We start from the raw sequence: 13,689 nt of genomic DNA on the forward strand, positions 1-13,689 counted from the left end.
GGGTATGGCTGGCTGGTCCTTGGGCCCATCCACAGGGGGTAGCCAGTGGTGAGCTGGAGCCGGTTCGCACCGGTTCACGCAAACCGGTTGTTAAATTTTGAAGCCAGTTTAGAACCGGTTGTTAAACGGGTGGGCAAACTCCGTCCTGTCCGTCCTGCCCGAGCTCTCAGCTGGGGAGGCTCCCCTGAGAATTTTTACTCACCCGGCGGCATCCCGGGCCTTCGGCGGCACTTCAGCGGCGGGTCCTTCAGTGCCGCCAAAGACCCAGAGGGATTGAAGGAACCAGTTCTTCAGCTTCTGGCAGCTCAATCACTGGGTGTAGCTGATCGCTGTGGGTAGGCTCAGGGGGAATTCCCCCCGCCCTCGGTCAGACTGGCAGTGACTTGGGGGTTCTCACCTTCCCCTGCAGCCTGGGAGCGGGTCACTGGCCAGGATTATCTGGGTGTCTCTCACTTAACTCTCTCCTCAGGGGGACTGAGTCATCTATCTGCTGCCCCGACCGGGAAAACCGAGAAGTCTGCTGCTTGCCAGGAGCTAGGATTCACGATGTGACGGAGAGACTGCCGAGACTCATCAAGCCCTCGGATCGCTACCCCTTCCTGCTTCTTCACGTGGGCACCAATGATACTGCCAAGAATGACCTTGAACGGATCACTGCGGACTACGTGGCTCTGGGAAGAAGGATAAAGGAGTTTGAGGCGCAAGTGGTCTTCTTGTCCATCCTCCCTGTGGAAGGAAAAGGCCTGGGTAGAGACCGTCGAATCGTGGAAGTCAACGAATGGCTACGCAGGTGGTGTCGGAGAGAAGGTTTTGGATTCTTTGACCATGGGATGGTGTTCCAAGAGGGAGGAGTGCTGGGCAGAGACGGGCTCCACCTAACGAAGAGAGGGAAGAGCATCTTCGCAAGCAGGCTGGCTAACCTAGTGAGGAGGGATTTAAACTAGGTTCACCGGGGGAAGGAGACCAAAGCCCTGAGGTAAGTGGGGACGTGGGATACCGGGAGGAAGCATGAGCAGGAGCGTGAGAGAGGGGAGGGCTCCTGCCTCATATTGAGAAAGAGGGGCGATCAGCGGGTTATCTCAAGTGCCTATACACAAATGCACGAAGCCTGGGAAACAAGCAGGGAGAACTGGAAGCCCTGGCATAGTCAAGGAATTATGATGTGATTGAAATAACAGAGACTTGGTGGGATAACTCACATGACTGGAGTACTGTCATGGATGGATATAAACTGTTCAGGAAGGACAGGCAGGGCAGAAAAGGTGGGGGAGTTGCACTGCATGTAAGAGAGCCATAGGAGTGCTCAGAGCTCCGGTATGAAACTGCAGAAAAACCTGAGTGTCTCTGATTAAGTTTAGAAGCGTGAGCAACAAGGGTGATGTGGTGGTGGTAGTCTGCTATAGACCACTGGACCACGAGGATGAGGTGGACAAGGCTTTCTTCCGGCAACTCACGGAAGTTACTAGATCGCAGGCCCTGGTTCTTATGGGAGACTTCAATCACCCTGATATCTGCTGGGAGAGCGATACAGCGGTGCACAGACAATCCAGGAAGTTTTTGGAAAGTGTAGGGGACAATTTCCTGGTGCAAGTGCTGGAGGAACCAACTAGGGGCAGAGCTCTTCATGACCTGCTGCTCACAAACCGGGAAGAATTAGTAGGGGAAGCAAAAGTGGATGGGAACCTGGGTGACAATGAGATGGTCGAGTTCAGGATCCTGACACAAGGAAGAAAGGAGAGCAGCAGAATACGGACCCTGGACTTCAGAAAAGCAGACTTTGACTCCCTCAGGGAACTGATGGGCAAGATCCCCTGGGAGAATAACATGAGGGGGAAAGGAGTCCAGGAGAGCTGGCTGTATTTTAAAGAATCCTTATTGAGGTTACAGGGACAAACCATCCCGTGTAGAAAGAATAGTAAATATGGCAGGCGACCGGCTTGGCTTAACAGTGAAATCCTTGCTGATCTTAAATACAAAAAAGAAGCTTACAAGAAGTGGAAGATTGGACAAATGACCAGGGATGAGTATAAAAATATTGCTCAGGCATGCCGGAGTGAAATCAGGAAGGCCAAATCACACCCGGAGTTGCAGCTAGCAAGAGATGTCAAGAGTAACAAGAAGGGTTTCTTCAGGTATGTTGGCAACAAGAAGAAAGTCAAGGAAAGTGTGGGCCCCTTACTGAATGAGGGAGGCAACCTAGTGACAGAGGATGTGGAAAAAGCTAATGTACTCAATGCTTTTTTTGCCTCTGTCTTCATGAACAAGGTCAGCTCCTAGACTACTGCACTGGGCAGCACAGCATGGGGAGGAGGGTACCAGCTCTCTGTGGAGAAAGAAGTGGTTCAGGACTATTTAGAAAAGCTGGACGAGGGCAAGTCCATGGGCCCGGATGCGTTGCATCCGAGAGTGCTAAAGGAGTTGGCGGATGTGACTGCAGAACCATTGGCCATTATCTTTGAAAACTCGTGGCGATCGGGGGAAGTCCCGGACGACTGGAAAAAGGCTAATGTAGTGCCAATCTTTAAAAAAGGGAAGAAGGAGGATCCTGGGAACTACAGGCCAGTCAGCCTCACCTCAGTCCCTAGAAAAATCATGGAGCAGGTCCTCAAGGAATCAATTCTGAAGCACTTAGAGGAGAGGAAAGTGATCAGGAACAGTCAGCATGGATTCACCAAGGGCAAGTCATGCCTGACTAATCTAATTGCCTTCTATGACGAGATAACTGGCTCTGTGGATGAGGGGAAAGCAGTGGACATGTTGTTCCTTGACTTTAGCAAAGCTTTTGACATTGTCTCCCACAGTATTCTTGCCAGCAAGTTAAAGAAGTCTGGGCTGGATGAACGGACGATAAGGTGGATAGAAAGTTGGCTAGAGTGTCGGGCTCAGCGGGGAGTGATCAATGGCTCCATATCTAGTTGGCAGTCAGTATCAAGTGGAGTGCCCCAAGGGTTGGTCCTGGGGCCGGTTTTGTTCAATATCTTCATAAATGATCTGGAGGAGGGTGTGGATTGCACCCTCAGCAAGTCTGCAGATGACACTAAACTGGGAGGAGAGGGAGATACGCTGGAGGGTAGGGATAGGATACAGAGAGACCTAGACAAATTAGAGGATTGGGCCAAAAGAAATCTGATGAGGTTCAATAAGGATAAGTGCAGGGTCCTGCACTTAGGACGGAAGAACCCAATGCACCGCTACAGACTAGGGACCGAATGGCTCGGCAGCAGTTCTGCAGAAAAGGACCTAGGGGTGACAGTGGACGAGAAGCTGGATAGGAGTCAACAGTGTGCCCTTGTTGCCAAGAAGGCCAATGGCATTTTGGGCTGTATAAGTAGGGGCATTGCCAGCAGATCGAGGGACGTGATTGTTCCCCTCTATTCGACATTGGTGAGGCCTCATCTGGAGTACTGTGTCCAGTTTTGGGCCCCACACTACAAGAAGGATGTGGAAAAATTGGAGAGAGTCCAGCGAAGGGCAACAAAAATGATGAGGGGACTGGAACACATGACTTATGAGGAGAGGCTGAGGGAACTGGGGATGTTTAGTCTTCAGAAGAGAAGAATGAGGGGGGATTTGAAAGCTGCTTTCAACTCCCTGAAAGGGGGTTCCAAAGAGGATGGATCTAGACTGTTCTCAGTGGTAGCAGATGACAGAACAAGGAGTAACGGTCTCAAGTTGCAGTGGGGGAGGTTTAGGTTGGATATTAGGAAAAACGTTTTCACTAGGAGGGTGGTGAAGCACTGGAATGAGTTACCTAGGGAGGTGGTGGAATCTCCTTCCTTAGAAGTTTTTAAGGTCAGGCTTGATAAAGCCCTGGCTGGGATGATTTAGTTGGGGATTGGTCCTGCTTTGAGCAGGGGGTTGGAGTAGATGACCTCCTGAGGTCCCTTCCAACCCTGATCTTCTATGATTCTATGAAAACCTTAAGTTACAAAAAGACACACAGACAGGAATCTGTGTTAAATTGGTTAGTCTCTAAGGTGCCACAAGTACTCCTTTTCTTTTTACAGACAGGAATATTCATTCTATTCAGCACAACTTAATTTCTCAGCCATTTAGAGAAATCATAATCTAACGCATATCTAGCTAGATAACTTAATAAGTTCTAAGACTCCATTCCTGTTCTGTTCCCGGCCAAAGCAACACACAGACAGACCCAGACCCTTTGTTTTTCCCCCCCTCCAGCTTTGAAAGTATCTTGTCTCCTCATTGGTCATTGTGGTCAGGTGCCAGCGAGGTTACCTTTAGCTTCTTAACCCTTTACAGGTGAAAGGGTTTTTCCTCTGGCCAGGAGGGATTTTAAAGGTAGATAGCCTTCCCTTGATATTTATGACACTCCCCAACCCCCCCGCCCCACACACACACACAAATGCAGAGCGCCCTGCACAACCCTGCAGCTGAGACAAGCAAGTGTGGTGTGGTGGGACAGGGCTGGCTGGGGCCAGAGCAGCTCCTTAACCCTGGAATGCCCAGTGTGGGGTTTGTACACCCCATTGCATCCCCCTTAGTTGTCTTTTGTCTAAGGTGAACAATCCCAGTCTTTTTAATCTCTCCTCATTGTTAGAAGGCTTTTCCTTCACCCTCCCACTTCCCTGGTTCTTGTCACGCAGACAGCAAGCAGCAAAAGACCAGAAGTCCAAAGTGCAGACAATGCGATGTTTATTGGGGTTAGTTCCAAACAAGCATATCCAGAGCTCTACAAACCAGTAGAATGTGCTTCCCAGTGCTCTGTTCCCAGCTCTGACACCACAGAGCCTTGCCTGTGTCCCTGTTCCCCATTCCCTAATCCCAATTCCCCATTCTCATTTCCCCTATTCCCAGCTCCTCCTTTTCAGTAGGCCCAAATACACCTGCAATGCAGGCCCACAGTCCCACCCCTTACAACTTAGGGTCATGTTCCATTTTGGGTCTGGGGTCTTCATCCCACCCCTTTTGTGCCCCATGGGAGGCGTAAGGAGTGAGGTTGTGCTCTGTCAGGGATGGGCATTTCTTTGGTCTTTTAGTGTTTTATACCTCCCCCCAAACCCCTTTGCCCCTCCCGACTGGTTGCTTGATTTTGCCTTGAGATAGGGGTTGAGGCAATATTAAAGTGTGCTCTGAGTAACACTTTAACTTCTCTTATCTGTTTCCATTGTACTAACGAATCCAGCTGACTAAGCCGAAGCAACATCACAGTGTCTTTGTCCTTTGTTTACACGTATTAATATAAGAGTATCAAAAAGTCAAACCCAAAATTCTATCCCAGGCTAACAAACAGACCTATATACAGTCCTAACACTCATAATGTCTCCTCCATACCCCTAGTCATTTCTGTTGTCCTTCTCTGTACTTTTTCAAGTTCTAACATATCTTTTTTGAGATGGGGCGACCACATCTGCAGACAGTATTCCAGATAGAACAGGGGGACTTGTGGCACCTTAGAGACTAACCCATTTATTAGAGCATAAGCTTTTGTGAGCTACAGCTCACTACATCCAGCCCACAAAAGCTCATGCTCTAATAAATGGGTTAGTCTCTAAGGTGCCACAAGTCCCCCTGTTCTTTTTGCGAATACAGACTAACACGGCTGCTGCTCTGAAACCTGTCAGTATTTCAGATGTGGGCATGCCCATAGGCGCCGACTCCATGGGTGCTCTGGGGCTGGAGCACCCACAGGGAAAAATTGGTGGGTGCGGAGCACCCACTGGCAGCTCCCCACCCCGCCCCAGCTCACCTCCACCTCCGCTCCGCCTCCGCCTCCTCCCCTGAGCGGGCCCCTGCGTCCTGCTTCTCCCCCCTCCCTCCCAGCGCTTGTGCCATGAAACAGCTGATTTGCGTGGCAAGCCTGGGAGGGAGGGGGGAGGAGGAGGAATGCAGCACGCTTGGGGAAGAGGCGGGGCCACGGTGGGGATTTGGGGAGGGGTCCAGTGGGGCAGGGCAGGGGCAGAGTTGGGGCGGAGCCGGGGGTGTGTGCGTACCATGGATTTATAGAGTGGCATTATAATATTTTCTGTCTGATTACCTATCCCTTTCCTAACAGCTCCTAACATTCTGTTAACTTTTTTTGATTGCTGCTACACATCGAGTGGATGTTTTCAGAGAACAGTGACTCAGGGATCTCCTTCCTGAGTGGTAACAGCTAATTTAGACCCCATCATTTTGTATACATGGTTGGAATTATGTTTTCCAACGTGCGTTGCTTTGCATTTATCAACGCTGAATTTCATCTGCCAGTTTGTTGCCCAGTCACCTAGTTTTGAGAGATCTCTTGGTAATTCTTCGCAGTCTGCTTTGGACTTAACTATCTTGAGTAGTTTTGTATCATCTGCAAATTTTGCCAACTCCCTGTTCACCCCTTTTTCTAGATCATTTATGACTATGTTAACTAGGACTGGGCCCAGTACAGACCCCTGGGGGGGACCCTGCTATTCATCTCTCTCCATTCTGAAAACGGACCGTTTATTCCTACTCTGGGCTGGGGCCAGGGTGCTCCGCTTCCTGCTGTTGCCAGCAAGTGCAAGGTGGGGGCGGGCCGGGGGCGGAGCAGAGGGGAAGGCTAAGAGGTGGGGCGGAGGGAGTTGTCCCAGGCCCCACACCCCGCGCTAGGGACGGCCCTGCCCCTTGCAGTGGGCGCCAGGGGATAGGGCTGGTCGCCGGAGCTGGTGCTGCTGCGTATGCAGCACGCAGCTGCCTAGGGCAGTGGTTTCCGAAGTGGGAAGACGATTGATTGGGGGCACGGCAGGAGGAGCACCGCCGCGGGGGGGAAAGAAGGGGGGGGCGGCCCTGAGTCCTCCGGCCCATGGAGGAGCAGTGGCAGCGGTGCAGCCAGCGGCCAGACAGAAGCGGCGCTTTGAAGGTGTTGGAGACCCCAGGGCATGGCCACTAGTTAAGTCGAGGGGATAAAAGGCCATAAGGGTCGAGGAAGTCTCCCTGCTGAAGGCCTAAGGGCTTCTTCTCAACCCCCCTTAATAGAACTCAGGCCTGGCTGGTTTGAGTAAGCTCTTTTGCTCTTAAAACAATGTTGCAGCTGTAGATAATGCCTCATAGTGTAAGGTTTGCTGACGCCAAGTTAAAGATAACAGGAGGGACAGCTACAAGGCCGGACAGAATGTGCTGGTTGTTTAAGTTGCTAAAAATGCTTGTTAAAAGTTACAAAAAATAAACATTATTATAACCCATATAAAAAAAGCAAAGTATTTGTACAAAGCTTTAATTAGCTAATGTATAGTGCAGTAGCATTAAAAAATATAAAAGTATATATAATAACTTGCTCTAATGTGCAAAATTTAAAATTTCTCTCCCTGTACCTTTCTTTAAAATTCCAAATAAACTTTTCTGCTTCTCCACCCCGTTGTGTTTATTGAGTGACGCACACTGGGTAACAAACCCCTGCTGTTGTTTGCCTCTGGGCACTGGGTGCTGGCAACAAAGGGGAAAGGGCCGCTTCTCTCCGGCCGCTGGCTGCCCCTGCTCCTCCCGAGTCCTCCGGCCCGTGCTCGCAGGGCTGCATTCCGAACGGGGCTTTAGAGCTGCAGGCCAGGGCCCCGGGGCCCCCTTAGCCCAGGCCCCTGCGCCAAACAGAAGCTGCCCCAGGTAAGTGCTCTGCACCTCCTGCCTGCCCCAGCCTGAGTCTCCTCCCACACCCCCATTCTGAGCACCCTCCCGCACCCTAACTCCCTCCCAGACCCCGCACCCTACCCTGAGCACCCGCTGTATCACAAAGTGTTAAACCAAGATTTTCAAAAATAATGAAGCATATTCAATCACATTGCTCTCACTAAAAATATTATTATTAATAATAATTTTTTTAGTGAGAGCAAAAAGTTTTTTGTACCATTAATAAATAAAATATTGTTTATTTCATCTTTATCTCATCGTTTTTTAATTTCTTTTTTTGTGTATGTTTTATAATTTACATAATATATTAGTACAGTAGCACATGTATATAATTTATACATAAATAAATATACATATATTGGGAGTGCGTGCTCAAAAAATTTTTACCAATAGGGGTGCGTGATCAAAAAAGTTTGGAGATCACTGGCCTAGGGCACCATTGGTGCCCCAAATTTCATGGTGCCCTATGCAGCTGCATATTCTGTGTATGCCTAGGGACAGCCCTGCCTTTGTTTAACCAGTTATTGATCCATGAGAAGACCCTCTTATCCCATGACTTCTTACTTTGCTTAAGAACCTTTGGGGAGGGACCTTGTCAAAGGCCTTCTGAAAGTCCAAATACACTATATCCACTGGATCCCCCCTGTCCACACATTCGCTGACCCCCACAAAGAATTCTACTAGATTGGTGAGCCATGATTTCCCTTTACAAAACCCTGCTGACTCGTCCCCCAAATACTGAGTTCATCGATGTGTCTGATCATTCTGGTCTTTACGACACTTTCAACCAATTTGTCTGGTACTGAAGTTCGGCTTCCCGGCCTGTCATTGTCAGGATCACCTCTGGAGCCTTTTTAAAAATCCGTACTACGTTTGCTACCCGTCAGTTATCTGCTCCAGAGGCTGAGAGAAATGACAGGTCACAAGCCATATTTAGTAGTTCTGCAATTTCATAGCTGAGTTCCTGCAGAACTCCTGGGTGAGTCCCACTGATAGCAGAGAAACTCCATCTTGTGTCCCTAACGTCCATCTTAAATAACCCAGAGTCCCTCCCCCATTAAATGGCGGGTACAGGGCACCCAGTGCTCCAGACCAAATTGGCGGGAAAAGGGGGTAAAGGGACGTAACGTTGTGAGGTAAATCCAATGTGCCAATCCTTTAGAATCTAAAATCTAAAGGTTTATTCATAAAAGGAAAAGATAGAGATGAGAGCTAGAATTGGAGAAATGGAATCAATGACACACAGTCATGGCCAAGCGTTCAGGCTTGTAGCAGGGATGGAATAAACGGCAGGTTCAAATCCAGTCTCTGGAGAACATCCCCAGCTGGGAAGGGTCTTTCAGTCCTTTGTGTAGAGCTTCCGTTTGTAGCCAAGTCCCTCCAGAGGTCAGAAGCAGGACTGAAGACCAGCTGGAGGAGCTGCAGCAGCGTTTTATAGTCTCTTGCCGTGTGGTCTCTGCTTTCTGTGTCCCAAGGACAAGCTGCCCATCCAATGGCCTGGAAACACCTCAGAGTTCTCCCCTGCCTGCCTGGCTGAGTCCTCAGGCGTGTCTGCCTTCTCTCAGTGGGTCACTTGTATCGCTGATGGTCCTGAATGGACTAGGCAGAGCTGACACCAACTTGTCTGGGGTGACTCCCAGAAGCAGAGCACAAGTTTGGAATACAGACAGTAGAGAGCCCATACTTATATCTTTAAATACAAAAATGATACATGCACACAGATAGACAGCATCATCCTAACCCGCAAACCATAACCTCATCTTAGACACCTTATTTGACCCCCTTTATACAGGATTTGGTGCCACTACAGGATCTTGGTTGCAACAATGTTCTATAAGGTCCCAGTTCAAGTCAATAACGTCACAAGCTCCTTCCTGCTTAGATAGAAAAGCTTCCTTTGCTTGCTTTCTTTTTCTGAATGCTGCCCCTGAGGGGCGTTTTCTTCTTTCACTCATGGCTGCTGTTCTGGGCCAGCTAAAGTGGCTCTCAACACTCAATTGAAGGGGACAAATAAGCAGGCTGGTAGCAGGGCCTGAGCGAGGGAAGATATCAGAGTCTTAAGGCCTAACTGGCTCCTACTACTTCAGCTGACTGCCTGTTCTCCTCAAGTGGGTTCAGGGAAGCAGCAGGACACAGGAAGCTCTCTGAGAAGCTGGGGTTAATCAGTCCAGGCTCCTAGGGGTGCTTGAGGGGTACATAAGAGGTTCCTCCTCCTCCTCTCTCTCCCTGCAGCTCCTGCTGCTTTCTGTCATTCCCTCTCCCCTTTTCTCCTGCCTGCCTGTTCTGTCTCTTGTGCCCCCCTCCTCCAGCCCAGCACTCCCCCATCTCTGTGCATCCACAGCAGGGAGAAGCCAGATGCACCAGCAGCAGACACCATCTTCTACACGCTGGGTCCTAGGGGTGCGTCAGGTGCAGCTCCCTGCAGGGCGTGACCTGCCTGCTTTGTGCACAGCGAATCCTGGCACCTGACCGGCCAGCGTCCCCTCGCCCTCCCTTGGTTCTTGTCATGCAGGCAGCAAGCGGAAGGCAGCGTTCGGCGTGCAGGCAATGTGATGTTCATTGTGGCTAACAGGCAAGCAGAACCACAGCTCTGTACACCAGCAGAGGTTTTTCCTTCCTTTCCCCCCACCTCTTGCTTCTTAGCAGGCTTTGTTAAACCTGTAGCGCACAGAGGGTTGCCCACTTCTTAATTGCAGAAAACCGAACACCCTTGCCCCGCCCCTTCCCAGAAGCCCCACCCCTGCCCCGCCCCTTCTCCGAGGCCGTGCACCCGCTCACTCCATCCCCCCTCCCTCCATCGCTTGCTCTCCCCCACCCTCTCTCCCTCACTCATTTTCACCGTGCTGGGGGTTGGGGTATGGGTGGGGGTTCGGGGTTCAGCTGGGGGTTCAGGCTCTGGGGTGGGGCCGAGGATGAGGGGTTTGGGGTGCAGGAGGGGGGTCTGGGCTGGGGGGTGGGGCCAAGGGGATTGGAGTGTGGGAGGGGGCTCCGACTGGAGCAGGGATTTGGGGTGCGGGAGGGGGTGAGGGCTCAAGCTGGGGTGCGGGCTCTGGGATGGGGACAGGGATGAGGGGTTTGGGGTACAGGAGGGGGATCAGGGCTGGGGCAGGAGATAGGGTGCCGGTTCTGGGAGGGAGTTTGGGTGCGGGGGGAGGTCTGACCTGGGGCAAGGGTTGGGGCGTGGAAGTGGGTGAGGGGTGCTCTGGCCGGGTGACACTGACCTCAGGTGGCTCCCCAAAAGTGGCCGGCATGTGTTGCTCGGAGGTGGCCAGGGGGCTCAGCACACTGTCTCCACCTGCAGGCAACACCCCTGCAGCTCCCATTGGCTGCAGTTCCCAGCCAATGGGAGCTGTGGAGCCGGTGCTCAGGCTGGGGGCGGTGCACGGAGCCCCCCCCTGAGCCATCCCTATGCCTAGGAGGTGAGGGACATGTCGCCACTTCCGGGGAGCTGCCCAGAACCAGGTAAGGTGGGGAACCTGCCTGCACCGCCAACCGGACTTTTAACAGCCCGGTCGGCAGTGCTGACTGGAGCGCCGGGTCCCTTTTTGACTGGGCATTCCGGAGGAAAACCAGAGGCCTGGCAACCCTACGGGGGAGCTGGGCTGGTTTAGCCCAGCAAAGCGCAGTCGGGGAGGGGATAGAATTGCTCTGGGTCAGGACACCAGGGCACAGGTGCCAGGGAGGGAGACAAGTGGCTGGCGCTGAAGGACAATGTTGGCAGAAGAATAAATGGGGCTAAATGGGCCAGGAACGAATCCTGGCTGGAAAGGAGAAGAAGGTTTCTGACCCTCCGAGGGGCGAGGCTGGAGCAACCCCCATAGGAGCTGGGGGGGTGGGGGTGAACAATTAATTAATTTTCAGACAGAGCTCAACAAATGTATCCATGGGACTGCGTGACGGTTGCTTGTGATGGTCGGGGTAGGGCTCACTTCTGGTTTATGGAACCAGAGTGGCGAACCGCGGCCAGTGAGAGTTGTGATCGGCCGAACCTGTGGATGTGACAGGTAAACAAACTGGCCCGGCCCGCCAGGGGACTTACCCTGGTGGGCCGCATGCCAAAGGTTTCAGAGTAGCAGCCGTGTTAGTCTGTATTCGCAAAAAGAAAAGGAGGACTTGTGGCACCTTAGAGACTAACCAATCTATTTGAGCATGAGCTTTGCATCCGATGGAGTGAGCTGTAGCTCACGAAAGCTCATGCTCAAATAAATTGGTTAGTCTCTAAGGTGCCACAAGTACTCCTTTTCTTTATGCCAAAGGTTGCCGATCCCTGCTCTAAGCTATGCCTGTCCCCCTCATGGCTTCTGGGTAGAGTCTCATTCAAAGTCATTGGTCTTCGGTAGCAAATCTTTGTTTCACTAGGGTACAACCATTCAATGTCAATGTCCCTTGATTGCTCTGTCACAGCTTGCTAGACAGTCTGTCCACTGAGTTGTCAAATCCCTGTTACAAAATGGATGCACAACAATGCCACACTAAAGGTGGCAATCAAAATGGAGATTGAAATGCATGGCCTTTTCAAAATAAAATGGGTTTTCCAATTTGACACTGAGATAATCCCTGATGTCTCATACCCTTTACTGTGGTATTTGGGCTTCCCTGTTAACTGGGATCTGAAAGGCTTTCTGCTTATGGCTGTTTAGATGTAGGGTCTGACCTCTTTAAATTCCTGTGTTCTGTTGGTTGCCTGGAACAACCAGTGTAAACATCATGCTGGGAGTGGAACTTCAGAGAGGACTGACCTGTCTGGAAGTTCAGTTGGACTGACTGAGAGTATTTAGTGTTCTGTACCTTAAAGCTCTGTGGTCTGTTAATCTCCTACCCTGCCTTATTTTTGTTTACATAGCAATAATTTGTATAGTATGACACACCTTGAAGTCTTTTAAACCACAATTTGAGGACTTCACTAGCTCAGACATAAGTTAGGGGTTTGTTACAGGAGTGGGTGGGTGAGATTCCGTGGCCTGCAGGAGATTGGACTAGATGATCATAATGGTCCCTTCTGACCTTAAAGTCTATGATTCTATGATTTGTGCTTCACGGCTTCAGCCAGCTACAAGCCGGGGTCAGGAGAGGATTCCTTCCCGCACAGAAAAATGTGTTCTGGGGTTTGTTTTATCTCCTCCCTCTGCAGCATCAGGGATGGACACAGCTGGAGATGTGGCCAGGGTGGGGAGGGCCAGGGTGCTGAGGGGGCACCCAGCATTCTCCCGCTCATCTGCGTGGCTGGTTGGTCCTTGAGCCCATTGAGGACCTATCCTCCAGGAATGTATCTATTTCTTTTTAGAACTCAGTTATACTTTGGGCCTTCACAACATCCCCTAGCAAGGAGTTCCACAGGTTGACTGTGCATTGTGTAAAGAACTACAGCCTTTGGTTTGTTTTAAACCTGCTGCCTGTTAATTTCATTGGGTGACTCTGGTTCTTGTGTTATGAGAAGGAGTAAATAACACTCCCCTATTCACTTTCTCCACACCTTTCATGTTTTTACAGACCTCTGTCATATCCCCCTGTGATGGTCCTCGCTCGGGGGTTGGTTGGTCAGGTAGTGTTGGCTCGTGGTCAGGATGGAGGCCCATGACTTGCAGGGGAGGTTGTTGGTAGGGGAGGCGAGGCTCACCCACTCCACCGAGCTCTGACCCATGGCCCTTTGAGGGCTATCAGGAATGTAGCAGCCAGGGGATACGTAAAGCTGCCCTCCCTGGGCCACATCCTACCACCCCCTGCAATTGTCCCACAGTCGCCGTCAAGGTCTAGGCCCTGTGATGGGTGTCTGCTCAGCAACAGACACCTTCCCGCATCTGCGTGCAGCAGGACAGTTCTCATCCCTTCTCAGGCGGCCAGGCCACCATCTCCTCCTGTAGGACGACCTCCTGGGCCAGCTCCATCCTCGGGCTTTCCCCCGCTGGGGCTGTCCACAGTACAGGGGAATGAACAAAACGCAGAGTCCAGATGAGAGGGAGAGGGGGACGCTTCCCCCTCAGGCTGTGTCTGTGGCAGGCCCTCCCTTCCCTCAGCTGTCATGGGCAGAGATTCTGCCTTTCCCTCTGCTCTCCTCTGCTGGAGCTGCAGGTCGCAGTCTGCTCTCTTCCCTGGGCT

The sequence above is a fragment of the Lepidochelys olivacea genome, assembly GCF_965140295.1.
Source record: "Lepidochelys olivacea isolate rLepOli2 genome assembly, chromosome: 14".
Lineage (NCBI taxonomy): Eukaryota > Metazoa > Chordata > Testudines > Cheloniidae > Lepidochelys > Lepidochelys olivacea.